This window comes from Pinus tabuliformis, chromosome 8 (genome assembly GCF_031772625.1).
Source record: "Pinus tabuliformis cultivar Carrire ecotype Pingquan chromosome 8, CPIR1, whole genome shotgun sequence".
NCBI classification, from domain to species: Eukaryota; Viridiplantae; Streptophyta; class Pinopsida; order Pinales; family Pinaceae; genus Pinus; species Pinus tabuliformis.
Genome location: NC_142294.1, coordinates 1,391,286,240 through 1,391,312,534, shown reverse-complemented (window position 1 = coordinate 1,391,312,534; position 26,295 = coordinate 1,391,286,240). Strand labels below are relative to the sequence as shown.

At 35.2% G+C, this 26,295-nt stretch overlaps 2 long non-coding RNA genes across 2 annotated transcripts; both read left to right on the top strand.

Moving 5' to 3' along the window:
• Positions 1–4,124: 4,124 nt before the first annotated feature.
• LOC149240748 (uncharacterized) lies at positions 4,125–5,601 on the top strand. The gene is made up of 3 exons (XR_016245550.1): positions 4,125–4,577; positions 5,245–5,309; positions 5,525–5,601. It is a non-coding gene; the product is annotated as an uncharacterized LOC149240748 (long non-coding RNA).
• A 9,821-nt stretch (positions 5,602–15,422) lies between these two features.
• On the top strand, positions 15,423–25,753 carry LOC149240747 (uncharacterized). Its single transcript, XR_016245983.1, has 3 exons — positions 15,423–15,504; positions 16,169–16,300; positions 25,473–25,753. It is a non-coding gene; the product is annotated as an uncharacterized LOC149240747 (long non-coding RNA).
• Positions 25,754–26,295: the final 542 nt, after the last annotated feature.

Here is a 26,295-nt window from a genome sequence, read left to right as displayed (position 1 = left end):
CCTCAAGGGATTTGACTCCTATTAACTCTTGGTAGATATGAAGTTAAGATGAATTTATGCTAAATTTTGAGCAAAACACTAATAAAATGAGATATATATATATATATATATATATATATATATATATATATATATATATATATATATATATATATATATATATATATATATATATATAGATATATATATATATTTTACTCGTTTTATATAATATATACATAGTTGACATTGAATACAAAAATTGAAATATTTTATTTATGATGCGTATTTTCTACATTAAAATGTTAATACATGTCCCTTCATATTGGAAGTAGAAAATATATATCTATAAGATATAATATCTCTCTTTCTTTTTTTAAACAGTGGGAAAACCTATCATACTTAGTTATCAAACTAGCAGGGGGAATAGTCATCATTGGTTGTTTTGACTCATCATTTTCATTAGTGGTCCATAAGGGGCAAGCTTTCACTTCTGCCACAAGCCTTTGAGTCTTGGGCCGTTAACCTATTTCCTTACATGCATACCTCAAGCCAATATAATATTTCCATCTTTCTATACACACTAAATTATTTTTGTTGTTAATATTTTTTTAAAATGTTACATATCTCTCTCTCTCTATATAATATGACAAGTCAACTACATATTAAATATTGAAGGAATTACAAATTTCTCTTATATTTTGAATTAGAAATGTTTATTGACAGAATAAGAACTTTGTGGTTGTATGTCTCTCTGTGGTTGTACATCTCTTTATATATATTTGATGTTAAAATCTTGTACTCAAAATACATACAAGTATTCTATTTATGACCCATATTAATTTTTTTGTTATTAATATTTATTAAATATTATATATCAACTCCATGTTAAAAATGTAATAAATTTATCTCCAAAAAAAAAAAAATTATATTTTAAGAAAAGTTTTAGGTAGAAATCACATAAAAAAAAATTCTGAAATGTGATTTCTACCCAAAAAAAAACACTTTTCTTAATTTATTATGGATAAAAAAAATCTAAATACAAAAAATATTTATATTTTATTAATTTTTTTTTTACTTTTAAAATGTTTTAAAAGAAAATCCTTTTACAATATTAATCATTAAATTTTTTAAAATATAAAAAAATGCTTTTACAATATTATTTATTAATTTTAAAAAATATATATTGTATCTAAAGAGAATAAAATATATAATTTTAAATTTAAAAATAATAAAAAATTACTTACAAAAAAATTTAAAATATAAATATAAATCATTTTTAAAGTTAAGAAAATATAAATAAATTTAAAATATAAAATATAAATATAAATCATAATGAGTTAAAAGAGTTAAATTTATTACGCTGTAAGGCATTCCCTTTGAGAAAGACATCCCTAAAATGTGACGTGTGCGATCCTGAGCCATTGATTCTGTGGGTTAGACGATAGGGGTGTTTTCTGTCATTGGTTTAATCTGTTTTTTTTTTCATGGAAAATTGTTTTTTTTTTCCCACCGGCTGGAAGACAGAGAGGGAGGATCTGGCTATGGGCCATGAAAGGCCAGCCCTCCTGGCGATGAGACTCTTCGCAATGACTGAACCGACAAAACGTGTCTTTCTTCCCTGCATGAGGGTCGCGTAGCCCACGTAGCCTTGTGCTGTTATATCAATATTTGTACTCGTCTGCTTCACACATGGGATTTCTGCTCAGAGGCGATTGGGGTGTTTTCTACCGTTGGTTTAATCTGTTTTTTTTTCATGGAAAAATGTTTTTTTTTCCAACCAGCTGGAAGACAGAGAGGGAGGATCTGGCTATGGGCCATGAAAGGCCAGGCCTCCTGGCGATGAGACTCTTCGTAGTGACTGAACCGACGAAACATGTCTTTCTTCCCTGGTTTCGTGTCTTTCTTCCCTGCATGAGGGCCGCGTAGCCCGCATAGCCTTGTGCTGTTATATCAATATTTGTACTCGTCTGCTTCACACATGGGATTTCTGCTCAGAGGTCTTCTGGTTGGAAAACTCTTAGTGGTCAGTGTTTCTTGCCCTTCTTTCTGTTATGGTTTCTGATTTATGTTAGCCCTTCTTTCTGTTATGGTTTATGATTTATGTTAGGTAACTGGATTTAATATATGCGAATGTGTGTGCATAATGTTTTTTACCCGATCTGCATTAGATTTTATATTTTTGAAAAAGATGCAATTGCTATCCTTTCAAGCAGTAAACGCGAACCCATCATCACATTAAACAGTCGTTTCCCTGCCCATACCTACTCTGTAGTTATGTAGCAACCTCCTGATGCTCATATTACAGATAGAAGGCAATAAATTTTTCATCTTTCGGGTTTCCTGAAATAGCTGCAATTTTCCATCGTTAATCCCATTTTATGAACCCTATTTTTAAGATTTGGTGCAATAAGTTTAAATCAATGTTGCACAAGACTGGGTGTGAGTATTGGGTATTGGGTATGGTATGATTAAGGATGAAACATTTTGAATTACAAGTAGGGGTAGTGGTTATGGTAATTTTCCTTTGTAGTGAAGAGTGCTGCCCTTGAAGCAAATTTTAAGAGTTGTCTGTTCTTTTCAGCTTTTAGGTTGCTTGGGTAGCCTTCCAGGTTTTTAATGCTATATATTTCTTGTGGAGAAAATTATTTGCTCTTCATAGGCTGTTAAATGTGATTCGAGTCTTCTTTTTGTGTGATTCAATTCTGTTTTTTGTTTCTATATCCTTTTACTGGAGAAGACTATTTACTATTAATGGGCTGTTCAATGCAATTTGCCTTTCTTAAGTGTACTTTTCAGCGCTTTAACAAGTAATTAATTGTACAAAGATAGTTTCTTTACCTTCTTTTCACATACATTACAAAATATATTTTGATTGCAACTCAAAAGTTTTAGGTTTTACATTTCTGATTACTTGTTTTGTGGTTGATGAGGTTTACAATCTGTCAATCTGACAAGGAAAGAAAAGATTCAAGTTAGGAAATATAATCGATATCTCTAATATCTAAATGATTCGTGGTGTCATGACTGTTCGTGTGAACCAAAGATTATATTAAACATCATCAAATATGAGTACAATGATATCATCTAAGCAACCTCACCAATCTCTTCCATTTTAGTTTATTTAGGAAGTAAAGACAAGAAAGGGAATAATTTTCTCTGTATTCAACTCCAAAACATGGGCATTACTGGCAGTGTTTTGATCAGAGGGAATAGCAGGGCACCAAAAAGAGGAAGTGGTGATGTAGTACTAAGGATAAATTATGAAAGATTCCCTAAATGCAAGTTCATAAAAAATGTAGATGCAACTACTCCCTTATTTGACAAATAAAAATGCAATCAATGGTGTACTTGGGAAGAGTCAGTTACTAGCTCTCATCTTGCCATATCTCTTACATGTACAAATTCATAAGAAAAATAATAAAAACTGCACTAAATCCTATAGAATAAGAATCAAAGGTAAAAGAAGAAGGTTCAGAACTTGGGAGGATTTTGGCAGTCTGAGCGAGCCCATCCAATCTGGTTTTTCTCATTGTCATAAACAACAAGGTGCTCTTGCAAAGAGATATCTGCAAAATGCAACACACTTTTGTTACTTTATCTTAATGCAATCACCAACATGTAGATTAAGAACATGCCTTAACTGCTCTAGATACAAGCCCACCCAAGGTCATTCATGACATGCTTGTAGAAAAATCAGACTGACAAACACACAAACAAAAAGCAGCAAAACAATATGTTGTTTCATTACCTCCAAGAATATTCGTGTCCACATTACCAATTGCAATACCATTCAAGATTCCAGAGCAGTCGTTACCTTTTTCCTGTGCATTGAAACTCATTCAGCAGTAATCTTTTTTTATCATATCAATCATTAAGCTTAATGAATAAATAGCTTCTTCAACCTATTTTTCCCTCATCAACAGAGTGGTAGGAATGAGTGTGATGAATCTTGCTCCAACTGATTCCTAGCTAGGTTTTCTTTAACCTGTCAACATTACATTATTAGAAATGGACAAATTCCTTATAGTACAAGGGAAGGGTAATTTGTGATACTAGGAAAGCACTATAAACTTGATTTTTGAAGTATGTGTAGGAGCTACCACTATCAAATATTATTCTTCCTAATATTTTTCCATCTCCATCTTTGTCAAGGGGTTTGTTCCCAAACATCATCTGTGCAGCCCCCACATCATAGTGTTTTCTGTAAAACAAGAGAACAGTATGATAATAGAAGTTCACAGATTATTTTAAATAACAAATTAAATCAAGAAAGTTTATTTTAAAGGGATTCCAAGTTCATTCTTAAAGCAGAAGACATGGGAGTTGTTTCTAACTAGAGGCCTATGATGCAACTCAGTGTCCCTAATACCTATGAATTATGGGCCAAGTCTAAAATGCAAGATGCTACTGTAAGTAAATAGCAAACTGGCTTTAGGATGGGAAGATACTTGTCAGAGAATATAGTTAACTCGTAGGAAATTCTGGACTGAGCTTCAAGAAAAGATATGAAGGTCTCTGTTTATCTTCAGGGTGAGGAGTTGAGGAAACAGGTCGGTGTTGCTGCATACATAGAGTGCAGCTCAAAGACTCAACAGGTATACCATCTGATATGTGCCATGTTCATATTTGCCTTATGCCATGAAGTGTTGTCATCTAATTTCTGTTTATCTTCTCCAGTTTAATACTCTTAAATAGTGGTTGCCTGGTAGCTTCAAAACGTGTGCATTTTGTGCAAAGAAGTGACCTTTTTCTCAGTAAAAGATGCTTAAAGTGTTCCCAAAACTGGCCTCTTTTGGATGGATAATGTAAGTGTATCATCACCGCTATAATAATAATACAAAACAACAGAAATCCCCTTTTTAACCTGGAAAAATTATATTAATGTACAGAAATTACCAAAGTAAATTCATAGGACTTCCAAATCCATCCAGAATAACTAACATAAAGCAATTAGCTATATCATGTTTACCTTTTGCCTGCTATTGCCCTCTCAATCAGATAGTATGATAATCTTGAACAGTTAACTTATTACTTCTCACTGAAAGAATTTCATCAGCATGTGATGTTTGTAAAATTGGTGAATTCTCTGATGACATCTCACAGTTCAAGCATTTTACAAAAGAATATTGAAAACATTCTAACCTCTGCTACCTACTCTGCATTTTTGAAAACATTCCAACCTCTGATGCCTGCTCTGCATTTTATGAGACATATATCTAACTTGTCAGGCTGATTCAGTGGTGAATTTTATTCACAATGCAGATCTTCGTGAAGATAAGCGTTATTTGGCCGACAATCTGGGTACTACACCAATAACAACTGCACAGGTATGTTTGTTTCATTTTTCTTACTCTCGATATTAGATTGTTAGGTTGTTAATAATAAGGGCAATTCCAGTTTAGGTGAAGTTGCTTCGATGTTCCCATGTTTGGGATTTTAGCTTGCACAACTTTTGAATTTAGATGATGGACATGCTTAATAAAACTGCATTTACACCCTACATGCTCCAAGAAAAGATATGAAGGTCTCTATTTATCTTCAGGGTGAGGAGTTGAGGAAACAGGTCGGTGCTGCTGCATACATAGAGTGCAGCTCAAAGACTCAACAGGTATACCATCTGGTATGTGCCATGTTCATATTCGCCTTATGCAATGAAGTTTTGTCATCTAATTTCTGTTTATCTTCTCCAGTTTAATACTCTTAAATAGTGGTTGCCTGGTAGCTTCAAAACGTGTGCATTTTGTGCAAAGAAGTGACCTTTTTCCCTGTTTATCACCTGTAGATATGAAATGGAAGTATGATTGTTCTTAGAAGTACTGAAGATCATAATCTTAGTCTTATTAATGTTTAGAATGATAAGTCTGTGTTTGGTATTGAAGATCATAACCTTAGACTTGTTAGGGTTCACTGTCATAATCTATTTTTGGTATTGAAGATTGTAACCTTAGTCTTGTTAAGGTTCAATGTGATAAGTCTATGCTTGAGATCGAGGATCATAACCCTCGTCTTTTTCAGGTTCACTGCCATTAGTCTATGTTTGCAAAAAGTTACAGACAACATCCAAGGTCCAACTGCCTCTGAAGGCCTTGAGAAGATATTTGGTTCTTTATGTGGGAATTGTGCCTTCAATACTATCACCTTATTTCTATCCACAAAAGTTAGAAATTTATGCAGTGATCTAGATATCTGAAAAATGCAACACACTTTTGTTACTTTATCTTAATGCAATCACCAACATGTAGATCAAGAACATGATTTAACTGCTCTAGATACAAGCCCACCCAAGGTCATTCATGACATGCTTGTAGAAAAATCAGACTGACAAACACAAACAAAAAGCAGCAAAACAATATGTTGTTTCATTACCTCCAAGAATATTCGTGTCCACATTACCGATTGCAGTACCATTCAAGATTCCCGAGCAGATGTTACCTTTTTCCCGTGCATTGAAACTCATTCAGTAGTAATCTCTTTTTATCATAGCAATCATTAAGCTTAATGAATAAATAGCTTCTTCAACCTATTTTTCCCTCGTCAAAAGAGTGGTAGGAATGAGTGTGATGAATCTTGCTCCAACTGATTCCTAGCTAGGTTTTCTTTAACCTGTCAGCATTGCATTATTAGAAACAGACAAATTCCTTATAGTACAAGGGAAGGGTAATTTGTGATACTTACAGCTGAGAGGAAAGCACTATAAGCTTGATTTGTGAAGTATGTGTAGGAGCTACCACTATCAAATATTATTCTTCCTAGTCTTTTTCCATCTCCATCTTTGTCAAGGGGTTTGTTCCCAAACATCATCTGTGCAGCCCCCACATCATAGTGTTTTCTGTAAAACAAGAGAACAGTATGATAATAGAAGTTCACAGATTATTTTAAATAACAAATTAAATCAAGAAAGTTTATTTTAAAGGGATTCCAAGTTCATTCTTAAAGCAGAAGACATGGGAGTTGTTTCTAACTAGAGGCCTATGATGCAACTCAATGTCCCTAATACCTATGAATTATGGGCCAAGTCTAAAATGCAAGATGCTACTGTAAGTAAATAGAAAACTAGCTTTAGGATGGGAAGATACTTGTCAGAGAATATAGTTAACTTGTAGGAAATTCTGGACTGAGCTTCAAGAAAAGATATGAAGGTCTCTGTTTATCTTCAGGGTGAGGAGTTGAGGAAACAGGTCGGTGCTGCTGCATACATAGAGTGCAGCTCAAAGACTCAACAGGTATACCATCTGATATGTGCCATGTTCATATTTGCCTTATGCCATGAAGTGTTGTCATCTAATTTCTGTTTATCTTCTCCAGTTTAATACTCTTAAATAGTGGTTGCCTGGTAGCTTCAAAACGTGTGCATTTTGTGCAAAGAAGTGACCTTTTTCTCAGTAAAAGATGCTTAAAGTGTTCCCAAAACTGGCCTCTTTTGGATGGATAATGTAAGTGTATCATCACCGCTATAATAATAATACAAAACAACAGAAATCCCCTTTTTAACCTGGAAAAATTATATTAATGTATAGAAATTACCAAAGTAAATTCATAGGACCTCCAAACCCATCCAGAATAACTAACATAAAACAATTAGCTATATCATGTTTACCTTTTGCCTGCTATTGCCCTCTCAATTAGATTGTATGATAATCTTGAACAGTTAACTTATTACTTCTCATTGAAAGAATTTCATCAGCATGTGATGTTTGTAAAATTGCTAAATTCTCTGATGACATCTCACAGTTCAAGCATTTTACAAAAGCAGATTGAAAACATTCTAACCTCTACTGCCTGCTCTGCATTTTTGAAAACATTCCAACCTCTGCTACCTGCTCTGCATTTTATGAGACATATATCTAACATTCAGTGGTGAATTTTATTCACAATGCAGATCTTCATGAAGATAAGCATTATTTGGCCGACAATCTGGGTACTACACCAACAACAACTGCACAGGTATGTTTGTTTCATTTTTCTTACTCTCGATATTAGATTGTTAGGTTGTTAATAATAAGGGCAATTCCAGTTTAGGTGAAGTTTCTTAGATGTTCCCATGTTTGGGTCCTGGGATTTTAGCTTGCACAACTTTTGAATTTAGATGATGGACATGCTTAATAAAACTACATTTACACCCTACATGCTCCACGAAACGATATGAAGGTCTCTGTTTATCTTCAGGGTGAGGAGTTGAGGAAACAGGTTGGTGCTGCTGCATACATAGAGTGCAACTCAAAGACTCAATAGGTATACCATCTGATATGTGCCATGTTCATATTTGCCTTATGCAATGAAGTGTTGTCATCTAATTTTTGTTTATCTTCTCCATTTTAATACTCTTAAATAGTGGTTGCATGGTAGCTTCAAAACGTGTGCATTTTGTGCAAAGAAGTGACCTTTTTCTCTGTTTATCACCTATAGATATGAAATGGAAGTATGATTGTTCTTAGAAGTACTGAAGATCATAACCTTAGTCTTGTTAATGTTTAGAATGATAAGTCTATGTTTGGTATTGAAGATCATAACCTTAGTCTTCTTAGGGTTCACTGTCATAATCTATTTTTGGTATTGAAGATTGTAAACTTAGTCTTGTTAAGGTTCAATGTGATAAGTCTATGTTTGAGATAGAGGATCATAACCCTCGTCTTTTTCAGGTTCACTACCATTAGTCTATATTTGCAAAAAGTTACAGACAACATCCAAGGTCCAACTGCCTCTGAAGGCCTTGAGAAGATATTTGGTTCTTTATGTGGGAATTGTGCCTTCAATACTATCACCTTATTTCTATCCACAAAAGTTAGAAATTTATACAGTGATCTGTGCTATATTAGATGTATTCAGACATGGAAACTCCTTTTCTTTTTTAAATAAAATACTTCATTTGATTGTTAGCATACAAATGTGTACAAGGAAAGCTATACAAAAGCAATGGGCTGCATTAAACAACCACCACGACCTAAAGGCCTAAAAGACATGTCACATCTTTGTCTCTCCCTCTCTATTTTAGTAATTTATGTGTCTTCTAAAATCAAACAAAATCTCACCATTGAAAGGATGGGTGTTAATACATGTAAGTTTATGAAAGAACAATTCGATAGGCTGAATCATGCTTGAATAGGAGAAGTTGAAAACTGTAAGATTACGCAAATATGGAGAACATCATTAAGAAAGCCTCCTCCATGGGAAATAAGTTTAGTAAAAAGAAAAGTAAGCATTTGTAATTTTCACAAGTCGGAATGATGATTAAATGCAAATGGGCATGCAACAAAATTTAATAGGTAAACCTCCAGTAACAATTCTTGTTATATTTTTCTCTAGTGCAATTTCTAAATTTAATGATATCATGTTTGTGACTAAAGAACATCAGCAAGGTTGCTAGTACTCAGAAACAAGCTTTGCTTTTATCTTTGATGAGTCAAAATTTTCTTGGGCAGAATTTGGCAAAAGAAATTGTAAGATGGAGGCAAGTTGTTTAGCGCCTTTATGAGAACAGGGCACAGCTGAATTCGATATCTATGCACCTTGGAGAAAGTGTTAGGTAATTTTTTCTTTACTACTCGTTCTCGGATCATCTTGTATGCAGTTTAATCTTTGTTCTGTTATTGAATTTGCAGTTGTTTCTCACTACCTTTATCTGACAATAGCCATTTTTTACTATATAGCAAGCAGTTGCAAGCTAAATATGATATTATGAAAACCATGTTCAGAAAACAAAAATTCCTGATGGCCTGGGTTCCACATCATATACAAGTGTGTTCCATTTGGGTTTTGGTCCTGATGGCCTGTCTATATTTCTGGTATTCATTTCACTTTCCACTACATATGTAAAAAAAAGCTATGCAAAACAAATGCCAGGAGATTAGAAAATACTAACTCAATAGTTTGGATTCTGTTACTATAAAGATGCCAGTACAAAATGAGTGGCTTATCAGCGTTACAAATTATCAGTCACTCCACAAACTAATATATTATCAAACAGATGTTCACCTTCAGAATAGCGTAATTTAACAACAGTTTACATTTTCCAATTAGAAATTTCTTCACTGTGGTCAGCCCACCCTCCAGCAAAGTGTAAAAAAATCCAGCTAAAGATGAAAATTATGAAAACCCTGTTCAAAAAACAAAAATTCCTGATGCCCTGGGTTCCACATCATATACAAGTGTGTTCCATTTGGGTTTTGGTCCTGATGGCCTATCTATATTTGTGGTATCCGTTTCACTTTCCACTACCACATTACTTTTATCTGGTGGGATTTTACATTTCTTTGGCTGTTTTTGAAAATGAATTCTTCCTTATCAAAACATCTGGTTCTTCTCGTTGCATATATTCAAGATCTTCCAAGCAATGCCCAATAAGATTTTCTAGGTAATCTAAGGACTTCAAATGTTTTATGAGGAGTGATCTCATAACACTGTGTTCTTACTGCCATCAATTTACCTATGGTCTTGCAAATAATGTGATTGGCCACCCTTATAGGGATCTTATCATCTTTCTTGGTTTTAGAGGTGGTTTTCTGAATACCTCTTCCCAACAGAGATTAGAGATGATGCTCATCTCTGCTTGTGTCTACTACTGCATCAAAATTTCTCTTGCCCATTGTTAATGTAGGTACCTGTAAGCCTTTATGAAAGAATGTATTGTTTTTGCATATATTTGTTCTATTGTGAATTTATGATCACCATGTTCATCTTCATTGGCATTTAGTAGGGGTTCAAGGAATCCATATACCATTTTCACGGAATGCTTGTCTTGAGCAAGACTTGGCCCCTTTACTTTTAACTTTTCTGTCCCTTGAGTTTCTATCACTTAGGTCAAGGCTTGTATCTTTTTGAGGCCTCTTCCTTGCCAGTGAATTGGAACCCCACATAGGTATATGTTGTAGCGATCTCGATTCTCTACTTCATCCCCTGTAGATATGAAATGGAAGTATGATTGTTCTTAGAAGTACTGAAGATCACCTGTAGATATGAAATGGAAGTATGATTGTTCTTAGAAGTACTGAAGATCATAACCTTAGTCTTGTTAATGTTTAGAATGATAAGTCTATGTTTGGTATTGAAGATCATAACCTTAGTCTTGTTAGGGTTCACTGTCATAATCTATTTTTGGTATTGAAGATTGTAACGTTAGTCTTGTTAAGGTTCAATGTGATAAGTCTATGTTTGAGATCGAGGATCATAACCCTCGTCTTTTTCAGGTTCACTGCCATTATTCTATGTTTTCAAAAAGTTACAGACAACATCCAAGGTCCAACTGCTTCTGAAGGCCTTGAGAAGATATTTGGTTCTTTATGTGGGAATTGTGCCTTCAATACTATCACCTTATTTCTATCCACCAAAGTTAGAAATTTATGCAGTGATCTGTGCTATATTAGATGTATTCAGACATGGAAAATCCTTTTCTTTTTTAAATAAAATACTTCCTTTGATTATTAGCATACAAATATGTACAAGGAAAGCTATACAAAAGCAATGGGTTGCATTAAACAACCACCACGACCTAAAGGCCTAAAAGACATGTCACATCTTTGTCTCTCCCTCTCTATTCTAGTAATTTTTTTGTCTTCTAAAATCAAACAAAATCTCACCATTGAAAGGACGGGTGTTAATACATGTAAGTTTATGAAAGAACAATTCGATAGGCTGAATCATGCTTGAATAGGAGAAGTTGGAAGACTGTAAGATTACGCAAATATGGAGAACATCATTAAGAAAGCCTCCTCCATGGGAAATAAGTTTAGTAAAAAGAAAAGTAAGGATTTGTAATTTTCACAAGTCGGAATGATGATTAAATGCAAATGGGCATGCAACAAAATTTAATAGGTAAACCTCCAGTAACAATTCTTGTTATATTTCTCTCTAGTACAATTTCTAAATTTAATGATATCATGTTTGTGACTAAAGAACATCAGCAAGGTTGCTAGTACTCAGAAACAGGCTTTGCTTTTATCTTTGATGAGTCAAAATTTTCTTGGGCAGAATTTGGCAAAAGAAATTGTAAGATGGAGGCAAGCTATTCAGCGCCTTTATGAGAACAGGGCACAACTGAATTCGATATCTATGCACCTTGGAGAAAGTGTTAGGTAATTTTTTCTTTACTATTCGTTCTCGGATCATCTTGCATGCAGTTTAATCTCTGTTATGTTATTGAATTTGCAGTTTTTTCTCACTACCTTTATCTGACAATAGCCATTTTTTACTATATAGCAAGCAGTTGCAAGCTAAGTATGATATTATGAAAACCATGTTCAGAAAACAAAAATTCCTGATGTCCTGGGTTCCACATCATATACAAGTGTGTTCCATTTGGGTTTTGGTCCTAATGGCCTATCTATATTTCTGGTATCCGTTTCACTTTCCATTACATATGTAAAAAAAAGCTATGCAAAACAAATGCCATGGAGATTAGAAAATACTAACTCAATAGTTTGGATTCTATTACTATAAAGATGCCAATACAAAATGAGTGGCTTATCAGCGTTACAAATTATCAGTCACTCCACAAACTGATATATTATCAAACAGATGTTCACCTTCAGAACAACGTAATTTAACAACAGTTTACATTTTCCAATTAGAAATTTCTTCACCGTGGTCAGCCCACCCTCCAGCAAAGTGTAAAAAAATCCAGCGAAAGATGAAAATTATGAAAACCCTGTTCAGAAAAAAAAAATTCCTGATGCCCTGGGTTCCACATCATATACAAGTGTGTTCCATTCGGGTTTTGGTCCTGATGGCCTGTCTATATTTGTGGTATCCGTTTCACTTTCCACTACCACATTACTTTTATCTGGTGGGATTTTACATTTCTTTGGCTATTTTTGAAAATGAATTCTTCCTTATCGAAACATCTGGTTCTTCTCGTTGCATATATTCAAGATCTTCCAAGCAATGCCCAATAAGCTTTTCTAGGTAATCTAAGGACTTCAAATGTTTTATGAGGAGTGATCTCATAACACTGTGTTCTTACTGCCATCAATTTACCTATGGTCTTGCAAATAATGTGATTGGCCACCCTTATAGGGATCTTATCATCTTTCTTGGTTTTAGAGGTGGTTTTCTGAATACCTCTTCACAACAAAGATTAGAGATGATGCTCATCTCTGCTTGTGTCTACTACTGCATCAAAATTTCTCTTGCCCATTGTTAATGTAGGTACCTGTAAGCCTTTATGAAAGAATGTATTGTTTTTGCATATATTTGTTCTATTGTGAATTTATGATCACCATGTTCATCTTCATTGGCATTTAGTAGGGGTTCAAGGAATCCATATACCATTTTCACGGAATGCTTGTCTTGAGCAAGACTTGGCCCCTTTACTTTTAACTTTTCTGTCCCTTGAGTTTCTATCACTTAGCTCAAGGCTTGTATCTTTTTGAGGCCTCTTCCTTGCTAGTGAATTGGAACCCCACATAGGTATATGCTGTAGCAATCTCGATTCTCTACTTCATCCCCTGTAGATATGAAATGGAAGTATGGTTGTTCTTAGAAGTACTGAAGATCATAACCTTAGTCTTGTTAATGTTTACAATGATAAGTCTATGTTTGGTATTGAAGATCATAACCTTAGTCTTGTTAGGGTTCACTGTCATAATCTATTTTTGGTATTGAAGATTGTAACCTTAGTCTTGTTAAGGTTCAACATGATAAGTCTATGTTTGAGATCGAGGATCATAACCCTCGTCTTTTTCAGGTTCACTGCCATTAGTCTATGTTTGCAAAAAGTTACAGACAACATCCAAGGTCTAACTGCCTCTCAAGGCCTTGAGAAGATATTTGGTTCTTTATGTGGGAATTGTGCCTTCAATACTATCACCTTATTTCTATCCACCAAAGTTAGAAATTTATGCAGTGATCTGTGCTATATTAGATGTATTCAGACATGGAAACTCCTTTTCTTTTTTAAATAAAATACTTCCTTTGATTATTAGCATACAAATATGTACAAGGAAAGCTATACAAAAGCAATGGGCTGCATTAAACAACCACCATGACCTAAAGACCTAAAAGACATGTCACATCTCTGTCTCTACCTCTCTATTTTAGTATTTTGTGTGTCTTCTAAAATCAAACAAAATCTCACCATTGAAAGGATGGGTGTTAATACATGTAAGTTTATGAAAGAACAATTCGATAGGCTGAATCATGCTTGAATAGGAGAAGTTGGAAGACTGTAAGATTACACAAATATGGAGAACATCATTAAGAAAGCCTCCTCCATGGGAAATAAGTTTAGTAAAAAGAAAAATAAGGATTTGTAATTTTCACAAGTCAGAATGATGATTAAATGCAAATGGGCATGCAACAATATTTAATAAGTAAAGTTTTTCTTTCATGTTTTACAAACAATTGGGATAATGGATGGGGTGTCATCTAATTAGATATTAACACTAAGGAGTTAATCTTAAAGAGAGCCACACATCTTTTAAGTAAGAATTAACATTTGTTTGCCTCTCTAAATGAAGTGAGGTTTTGTAGTGAGCTACGGTAATTTGTCTTAGGTTTTCCCACATAGTCATGTTTTATACAACAATTTTCTCGTAACACTTCACGAGGTAACAACTTTAATATCAAACATCCACAGTCCACACATTATAAAATTTAATGAACAATATTGTCCAAACCAAACAATTACAACCAAATAACTCAATGTGTGTATATATATATATATATATATATATATAGATATATATATATATATATATATAACAGTTAAACAGTATACCACTGTCCTGCCAAGCAATTATAGACTAATTGCAATTGTTGTCAAATAATTTAATCCAGTCTGGCACAGAATTACTAATTAAAGTCCCAAGTCTGGAGTTCAACAGAGAATTTTAGCGTCTACAACATAAATTAAAAAAAATAGTCTGCGGTATGAACTCAGTGTTCTGGCTTGCTTCTAATATTCCATTCTGTCAGCTCATGGCAGGGTTAGGGTTTATTTGTAGTTTAGAACTCACGTGTTTTCCCAGCCTCTGGACAAGAGGTCTGTCTCTCCAATTCCAGGCATCGGGGTCCCCCTATTCTGCATTTATTATTATATAGCTCAGGAATCTTGCTTTTCATTTATCCAAGCTATTAAAACTCTTGATTGGCCCTAGATTGTATGCCTGTGGGCCAGAAAGCTGCATGAATTTGTACTATGTTTGTAATGTCAGTTGATGGTTGATTGAAATGCATAAATTAGAAGTATATTCGCTTAGCCTGATAAGGATTTTTAGAAGAATAAAGTAGAACTGTGTTCTCATTAATCTTTTTCATAGCTACTTCAGATTTTTTAAAAGCATAATCCTTCGTTTAGTATCATGATAAGAAGCTGAAGTTAGAGACTGATAAGCTCTGGATTTTTTTCACCTTTGCTCAAGTATTTCTACAACAACTTAGATTTGTACATTGATTTATCATGATTCGGTGGCTTGCTTCTATCCCAAACGTTACATTGGAATGTCATGATGTCATCCTTGATTGGCTGGAGAATTGGCATTGCCAAAGCACATTCAGTGGACACCACATCAAGCTGGGATATGTCCGAGGGTAATGTCGGTTGATGGTTGATTGAAATGCATAAATTAGAAGTATTTTTTCTTAGCCTGATAAGGATTTGTAGAAGAATAAAGTAGAACTGTGTTCTCATTAATCTTTTTCATAGCTACTTCAGATTTTTTAAAAGCATAATCCTTCATTTAGTATCATGATAAGAAGCTGAAGTTAGAGACTGATAAGCTCTGGATTTTTTTCACCTTTGCTGAAGTATGCAGAGGTCTGCTAATGAGTTTTTGATGCTCTTTTAGTTGTATTGACATTGCTATTTCCTGGAATCTTGTACATAGTCATCACACCTCATATCCACATGGATATGTTGAATTTAGGGTCTTCTTAGGGATTTTGGACTCAAACTTGGGTTTGTTTCCCTACAGAGGCTCTATTGCCATTATCCCATACTCCCTTTTTTTTCTTTTTATTGTATAGTATATTGATTCTTATCTATTCTTTGATTACTGTTTAGATTGTATGCTTAATAGTAAGTGGGTATTATGGTATACATTTTTATTTGCTAGGACACCCACATTAGCTTAGGATTTTATAACATAAGAAAACCTTTAAATTCCTGCAAAACCTTCCTCGTGAGGATTAGATTGTGTGGATTATATTGGGTTTTTTTCCCGCAGAGACTATTAATTTCCATAGCACTGTACAGATTATGTTGGTTACTCACACAACAATGTTATATACAGATACTTTGCCTTGGCCTACTCTGTTTTGTCTCTGGGCGATTCAACTTTCAACTTTCAAGGACATTTCTGGACGTTTCTGTATTACTTCATCTCCGGTAACAGCCTTAATCTCCTTTCTGAGTTTTTGTTTAATTTCTATTTCATCCATGGACCATGATAGAAAATCCTCTGCCATCAATTGTACATTAGCCACATAGCAGATACAGAGTCTTATAAATTTGATTCAAAATTATTTCCCAATTGAATTGATTCAGTTATATATATGCTTTCTTGATAATTTAAACTTTATTCCTTTGTGTTAAACTAATGCAAAGTGGTGCCATCGTGACTGTCTTGTTTCTGGTGAACAGACTCTAGAAATATTATATACCAACTTTAATAGCTTTGCTCATGTCTATCAGAATTTTGGAATAGTCATATCCCTGTATTGATATTATATTCCACTTGGCATTTTTTTTGTCATCCACATATTAAGAAAGCGGAAAAAAAATACATGTATGTGCATTTGCATTTAGAATGCATGCGGAAATTGATTTATGACTTAGTGTGTGCTCTCTGCTCTATGTTGAAACAATTTCACTTCTCTTTCCTTAGTATCTAGGATTTTCACTGCAAAAAGAAAGTAAACGACTATTTATCATCTTAGATTGCATATTTAGGAATTGTATATGTACATCACGCGATCAACCTTAAAGGCAAACTCTTAAGAAAGATCAACTATAAAATAAATTTCAATAAACATAAAAATGCTTTGGAACCTAATGCACAACATTTAGAAGTCTAGGCTAGAGACGTATTCCAACATCGTAAAGCCTGGTAACTATCGCTTTCATTGTAGGTTGGTTGATTCCTCCTCTTTGAAACGACAAGTGCCAGTATGGACTTGTGCTCCCACGTACCGTCGAGTATATATTGGGAGACTACAGTAGGCTATACCCTTTATCCTTAGGAAGCCGTGTCTGTCGTCCTATCGATCGCAATGCACTGAACACAGCATTCGGGAAGATTGACTGCCGTACCATAAAAAGTATTCTGCAGTTTTGTGATTGGTTTGGTAATCCCCCTGTCTAGATATCCAAAGTAGTCACTTTCATTCCTTTTCAGACTCCTTAAAAGAAAAGGTCCATCTGAGCACTTGTCACTTCAGGCTCATTAAAAATTGAAGGCGACTAGAGTCATCTTTAGCTTTTTCTCGACTCTTAAAAATTGAAAAAGCAAATTGTGTCAAAGCGTCATAAAATTTATTTAAATCGGAATAACATCATTGTTCCCTCGTTGGTCTTAGGGTGAGAAAATGGAGTCCACCAATCAAGGATTTCCCCTTGGGCGAATCCTACTTCCTTTTCCTCTAGGGGAGATGTTGGTGCACCTCATATGGCTACATTATCCCTTCCAGGGCTTGCAATTGGCCCGCCAGTATGGCTTTTCTCGACCTATGTCGTTCAAAACACTGTGATTCTTGAGCAATCAAATCAACAACCAGATGATACTAGAGTTACCCAAATCGAAGGCGACTAGAAAAGGTCCATCTGAGCACTTGTCACTTCAGGCTCATTAAAAATCGAAGGCGACTAGAGTCATCTTTAGCTTTTTCTCGACTCTTAAAAATTGAAAAAGCAAGTTGTGTCAAAGCATCATAAAATTTATTTAAATCGGAATAACATCATTGTTCCCTCATTGGTCTCAGGTTGAAAAAATGGAGTCCACCAATCAAGGATTTCCCCTTGGGTGAATCCTACTCCCTTTTCCTCTAGGGGAGATGTTGGTGCACCTCATATGGCTACATTGTCCCTTCCAGGGCTTGCAATTGGCCCGCCGGTATGGCTTTTCTCGACCTCTGTCATTCAAAACACCATGATTCTTGAGCAATCAAATCAACAACCAGATGATACTAGAGTTACCCTCCAACCTTCTACTTCGTCTGTTTCTCCCTCTCCTTCTTCCTCTTCGCTTGGTGAAACTATGTTTCAAAAAAAATGATCGTATAAAAGTTGTTGTAATAAATATCTTTCTTCATTATGTTTCCAAGCTTAGATACCCACTCATTTAGAAACAAATTGAACATGCTTCTTGCCCTTTGCCCTTTAATTCATATATTTTCAAGTAATGTTGTAGGAATGTAATGAATATTAAACATCTTATGCGAAGAAAACAACATTTTTGTGTTTTGTTTTGTACCAGAAAATGACAACAAACCTTACTCAGAATGCAATTTCCTCAATGTTATCTGGATCAACTCATATTCAACCATACCTACAAATTGTTGAACTTGAACCAATACAATCAATGCAAAATTCAACTCCACGTTATCGTACTGCAATTTCAGATGGAACACATAAGAAACACATCATGCTTCCAAAAGATTTCAATGATCTCGTAGCAACAGGCTTGCTACAAAAGGGTTCTGTTATAAATGTTAAAAGTTGGACTACCTCAGCTATCGGTCCATCAACGTAAGTTTGTTATAAATTTCTTATTTCAAATTTAACATTTTTTATTTATAACACAACTGCTTCTAACAGTTATTCCTATGACTCTCATTTGTCGTGTAGGTCTATAAAGCTAATAGACTTTGAAATATCTACTTCATTTGCACCCTTAATTGGCAATCCAAAAACTATGAGTATCCCGATCACATATGATGAAAACACTCCATCCTCATCGGACCCAAATCCTTTATCAAAAAGACACTGCCCTCTTCCAACTACTTAACTCCATCCATTTTGCCAGTTCAAATTCCCATCAAATCGTTAAACCCTTACCACTCAAATTGGTGCATAAAAGGATACGTCCAAAGGAAAACTGCTCTTCGACAGTTTCAGAATCAATACGGACCCAGTAAAGTGTTTGGTTTTGACCTGTTAGATACAGAGGGTGGAGAAATACATATTAATGTTTCAATAATATCGCAGATTATTTTTTCGACAAAATCCAGAATGAAAATGTCTACATTGTCTCTAAAGGGAATGTAAAAATGGCTAATAAGCAATACAACCACTTGAACAATGACTGGGAAATTTTGTTGAATGCAACATCTACCATAGAACACGTTGCCAACGAAAAATAACATAATCCAATAGTGTGATTCAATATAAAATCAATTAATGATATCAGAACAAAAAACGTCAACTCCATTGTTGATATTCTTGGTGTTGTCACAGCCATTTCCAGTGTATGCACTATACGTAGAAAATACGGCTCTGAAGTTAATAAACAAACAATACAACTTCAAGACATGTCAGGGTATAACATAGATGCAATCTTTTGGGGAGATAATTTTAATGCCGTGTCACAGGAAATCTCCTCCCTATGTGCTACAAGAAATAACCCCATCATTGCGATCAAATATGTTCGTGTTGGAGAATTTAATGGAAAAATTATTGGCACTACAACGAGATCCATTGTTCTTGTAGATCCTGACATTGAAGAGGCCCATACGCTAAAGTCGTGGTTTAAAAAAGAAGGTTCGACTGCAACTTCTACATCTTTGACAACAAGATCTCCTTTTGGCGATCAACAAAAAAAATAACAATTGCTGACATTTACAGTATGGATTCCTTAGAGAAACCGTCATTTTTTCAATTAAAGGGCACAATAACAAAAATTGGGATGGATAGTTTTTACTACATTTCTTGCCCGTCAATTGTTGATGGGAAAAAATGCATGAAAAAATTCCGCAAAATACAGGGATGTGGTTCTATCCAAAATGCAACATTGAAGTAAGAGACTGTGATTATAGATACTTATTGAAAATCGACATACAGGATCACACAGGTGAATTAGCTTCAACTGTTTCTTTCGAAGACGTGGGATCTACAATTCTTGGAAATAATGCCAAAGACTTCTACTTATTGTCTTCAGATCCAGAACTGATCAAGGAAATTGTCTCTAAAGCTCTATGGACATATCATATCTTCATGCTATCAGTGAAGACAGAAACTTTTAAAGAAGTGCCACGATTGAAGTGTGTTATCATAAAAGAAGAAAAGTTGCATTTCACGACAGAATGCAACAACATCCTTTGAGAAATTTAGAACATATCGACATTGTAGATAAATATTGCAAAATGTATTCCTTGCTTTTTGACAATTCCTATTGTCCAATTTTATAAATACAACTTTACAAGATATACTGTTGCATGCCTTCTTATGAAATTTTCTTATATACCATTGAAATAAGTATTCGTCCTCCATTGTATCTAGCATTATGTGAGTAGACAAATTCACATTCTTTTTTTCTTTTATCATCTTCTTTTAAAAAATGATGTAACTTGCTACGTTACACATGAAACTATCTACATGTATGAAGAGAAAATACTAATATGTTCTTTCAAACAGATTATTCAAATAAAAAAATTCACATAAAACTATTCAAAACTTAGATTTTTTTCCCTTCTTTCGCTTTCGCTTGAATTTTTTACCCTTCTTTCGCTTTCATACAATAACATGGTTGTTGTCTCCAAATAACATTCTTCTTTTCCCCTCTCTTGCTTATAGGTACCATAAATTTTGTGAATGGCTTCTTCTTCTAATAATGAACGTGCTCGAAGATACTATGCAACAAATAAAGAACGAATAAATGCACGTCGCCGTGAGCTTTATCACGCAAAAAAAGACATCAGAGAATTTCAAAAACACAAAAAACAGAAGGAAAACCAACATTCCTTGTCTGAAATGGCCCACTTGGAAAAAAATCCTCCCTTGCAATTATCAAACTCTTTATCTTCTCAGCAAACCTCTCAAACAAATGCATCTATGCCTCATTGCCCTAACCCCTCCTTCGCACATGCTTTCAACAACGTTTATACTAAGCAAGCACATCGAGATTTCCGTGCAAAGCTTGATAAACTTCCACCTAAATGCCCGTGCTCCATTTGTCTTGAATCATATCTTGGAATACATATCCACAATTCCAACCGCATGTATTGCTGCTCCAGATGCGTCTCTGAAACAAAGGGTCATCGCTTCTCATTATCAAACAACATGGACCCTGGTCCTCAACTAGTTATCCTTACATCTCTTTCACAAATAGAAGAAATGCTCATTGCTAGGGTTAACCCTATACTGCAAGTAACACATGCACGTGGTGGCCAATATAAATATAGTGGCCACACAATTTGTTTTCCTCAAGGCATTACAAAAATAGCAGACATGTTACCACGACATGTTGAACACTTGGACATCCTGATTGTCACGCGTCATAGTAATGACCATAAGGCTTATGATTTCATTGTCAGTAGACATCGCGTTCTCGCTGCATTAGAATACAAATTGGCAAATGACCCATACTATAAGAATGTTCGTATTGATACCAATGAACTGGCATCCTTACCAACAATCCTCACCGATGTCTCCTCCTCCCTTCACCATTCTAATACTACAGAAACCATTGTCCACCTTTCACTTGAACCACCACATGGGCTCACCGAAGATTCCGCAGACCCATCCGTAAACCAAACATCGTCATTCGCACCCATCATACCTAATACAAATACAGAAATCCAAGAAATCCGCCATTATTTACATGCTTACAACCACCAATCTGATACTACAATTGAGTGGCCACCAATTGGTTTATCGCCAGTCAATGAATACAACACAGAAGGTATACTCTCTATGGCTTTCCCCACCCTTTTCCCGACAGGAGCTGCAATGCCAAATCAGCCAAGAATGAAAGCAGTGCAGTTACATGAATATGCACTTCATCTCATACGTTACTACGATAACAGATTTGGAAAGCACCCACGCTTTCGTTATTACATATATAATCTCATGATGCGACATCGCAGTCAAGCAACAACATCGATTTTTGTGAAAAAGAACATCACAGATAACTTCCCCATATCTATTCAAGATCTGAACATCCGATTAGAACAATTTCCAGATGAGCAATTGGCAGAGCAAGTCATGCGATTCAGTAGCTCTTTACGTGGAACAAGATCATTTTGGCACAAAGCTAAAAATGAACTAACGGACATGATATCTCAACTCGGTTGCCCGACGTTCTTCTTCACATTAAGTGCAGCTGATACAAAATGGCCTGATCTTCATGCAATCATGCCCGGATGTCTTCCTTTTGATATTGCAAAGTGGAGAAATGATAACATCATCTCTAACCCACATTTAACATCACTATATATGCACCATATATTCACAGCATTTCGTGAGATTATCTTAGAGAAACACTTGAATACAAAAGATTACTGGTACAGGTACGCATTCTACTGCATTTTTTTTTCCAAAAACTCGCAACTACATTCCTCTCCTATTGCAAAATTATCTTAAAAAAATGCATTCTTGGTAGGTATGAATGGAAACATAGGGGATCTGCGCACATCCATGGTTTCCTTTGGATAGAAAATGCACCTGATATGGAAAACCTCAACTGGGAAGACACAGAAGCAGTTGATATTACAAGGCAGTTCTTCGACAAATATATTTCCGCTTGGAACCCTCGTACTCCTTCGACTTCAAACCAACCAATTGCTTGCACAAATCCCGAAGACCCTTGTCTATTGTCCACACCGCAAATCTTCAGAACCAATCCTTTCAGTGACTATGAACAGCTCGTCAATTGTGTTGAACGTCACACAAAATGCTCAGAAAGCACATGCCTAAGAAAAAATGGATCCTCACTCCAATGTCGTTATAAAGCACCATGGGAATTACATCCAAAATCGGCCTTATTCATTGATTCCAATGGCCAAAAAACATACACCCCTACTCACAACGACGATCGACTCAATAGCCATAACCCTACCATCCTATCTATTTGGCGTGCAAATGTTGACTGCCAACCAGTGCTCTCCATACATGCTGTACAAAAATATATTGCCAAATATGCATCCAAAGCAGAAAAAAAATCTGAAATCTTCCACCACATGCTACGTAGAATTGTGTTGGCTTCACCCATTGCTGACCCAGACACATCCGCATTTCGAAAATTTCTTGCAGAAACCCTTGTTGATCGTGACATTGGAGCACAAGAAACCTACCATATGCTGCAAAAATTACCATTAACATTATGTAGTCGACCATTCATTTCTTTAAATGTAAACCAAAAAATTCTTATGCGCCTTCCACAAACGAACACCACCTCCACTACATCCCCACACATCATAGATACATATATCCAGCACCCTTCTACCCTAGAATCCACATCACTAATAGAATTGGCAAGATCCTGGTCATATGATCCTCGTCGCAAAACAAACAAATGGAAACAAAGACCTACAAAAGAAATTGTTTGGGTCATACCACGTTACTCCTCCATACCATCCACAACAAAACCTTGCTACGCTGACTTTTGCAGGGTTGAACTTATGCTATACAAACCTTTTCGCCATATCGTACAAGATATAGGAGATTCTGCTGCAGAATTCATCGCAAATTGGCAAACATTTCGTCCATTCTACAAACCTTGGCATCAACACTGCACACTATCTGATATTGAATCTGTCACAAATGATACCTCAACTATTCATGAAACCAATCCTCCAGACACCATGGAAATAAATGAATGGGAATTACTTTCCCAATTACACCCTACAAATGAGCTTTTCATAAATGACCTTGACATGCTTGGTCTTCGTGGCTTTGATGACACCCATAACTGGAATCATACCACTATCCCATTGGATCTACAAAATAATGCCATACAATTCATTGAAAATAACCTCACCATCCACCGCATTCTTCAAACACATCAACATATCCTGGCAACCCTTACTACATTATCTCCAATGCAAAGAAAAGCTCTAAATATTATTTCTAATCATTTTGCTAGGAAGGATTATTTATCCACTCTCAGAATGATAATACAAGGCACTGTCGGTACAGGAAAATCCCTCCTTATTAATTGCATCAAAGATATGTTCATAAGCCTTTCATGCCCAGAACCTTCACCGATCATGCTCCTCGCCCCTACAGGGGTTGCTGCCTTCAACATACAAGCATTGACAATCCATTCTGTTCTACACCTTCCTATAAAGGATCTTATGCCCTTACAAGGTAATGCTCTTGCAAAATTCCAAGAAGAACTCAGGCATATAAGATACATACTAATCGATGAAATGAGTTTCATTGGGCCAAAGCTTCTCAGCCATATTGATGAACGTCTTTGAGAGGCATTTCCCGGCCAAAGAAACACTCCTTTCGGTGGTTGTTACATTATATTGGTTGGTGATCCCGGTCAACTACCACTCGTCAAAGACATACCTCTATATGAAGGGACGAGCCACAGAAGCGCACTGTGGAACACCTTCAACACAGTCATCACATTAGACACAATATTTTGTCAACAAGGCGACAACATCTTACAGGTTACTTTCAGGAACATTCTCCAGAACATTAGAGATGCAAATCCAACAATCAACGACTACAATGTACTCATGTCGTGCACAGATTCCTTTTTATCAGAAGAAGAAATATGTTCATTCCATGATTCCATGCCTCTATTTCCAACAAATGCTCAAACAATGGTCCATAATAAGCAAATGATGAAATCTTTAAACACTCCTATCGCAAGATCCATTGCTGAAGATGACAACACATATTCCAGCATTTCCTCAGAAGACGAGGAACTTGAGCGAATTGTATTACTATGCAATGGCGAAAAAGTTATGTTGACTTCCAACCTTTGGGTTTCAGCCAGACTTGTTAATGGTTCCCTCGGAGAAATTGTGACCATATTTTACAAAGAATCAACTCCACCAACACAAATTCCAACATTTGTTGTCATAGATTTTCCCAAATACATTTGGCCTCCTTGGGATGAGAGAAACCCCACTCACTTGCCTATTCCAGCAATAAAAAGAAATGGACGTGCACAAATTCCACTAAAGATGGCTTGGGCTTTAACCATACATAAATCTCAAGGTATGACACTTCCAAAAGCAACACTTGACATTGGAAAAACAAAACGTCAAGGTCTCACATTCACAGCTATTTCAAGAGTACCTTCTCTACAAGATCTCCAGATTAGCCTCGCATTCAGTTTCGATCGTTACAATAAAATGAAGGACAACAAAAAAATTGCTCGCAGAAGAAATTCTCCGTTCAATGCCGCCTCCAGATAATCTGCTCCAACCCATACTTTAACATCACCAAAAGGTTTCCTCCATTTATTTACCTCGTTCTATTTCATAACATACTTTTCATATCTTTCAACAATAAGCAAATTTAATCAATATTAATAATTAAGCAAATATTAGAATGTCTTTATATTATCTATACATCTCATTCTAACATTTTCTTTCTTTTGCAACAGGACACATGGACTCAGAAATAGCATACCTAAGCAACTACAAGTAGAATGGCAAGCAAAAAATATGCATCTCCAACTACGCATTAACCTCCAATGGTGTTCAATATGCCGTTATTCACCATGCATCTTCCACTAACAATATATAAATCCCCATAGCAAAGGTAACTTCATTTCCATTCATTCCAGATTCATTTTAACACAACTCACCTGCAAAGTATTGCTAATAAATTTCCGCAGCTGATTTACATATTACTAATTCTAACAAAATATACATTTTGCAGGTCCATTACTACTTCTTCAGGTCTTCGATGCCTCCAACATGTTTTCATACAACTTCAAATATGGAATGACAAGCACAATGTTCTTTTGAATATTATATTCCTTCTCCAACCTCTTCTGTTACAATTCACTGTTTGTATTTTCCATTTCAAACTTAAAAAAGGATGTTTCAAGATCAAATACCGTTTTGATGGTTTGTGTCCTCACAACTATTTGTGTTTTCCATTTCAAACTTAAAAAAAGATGCTACAATACACTATTTGTATTTTCCATTTCACACTTAAAAAAGGATGTTTCAAGATCAAATACCATCTTGATGGTTTATGTCCTCACAACTATTTGTGTTTTCCATTTCAAACTTAAAAAGGGATGTTTCAAGATCAATACCATTTTGATAGTTTATGTCCTCACAACCAATTCATTGTCAATGGGTTTTAACATATTTTGTTGACAAAATCAATTGATTTTAATGAATATAATACATGTTTTCAATATATCTTCATCTTAATTTAATTTCCTGTTTGAATAATGATTTTTTAAATAACCC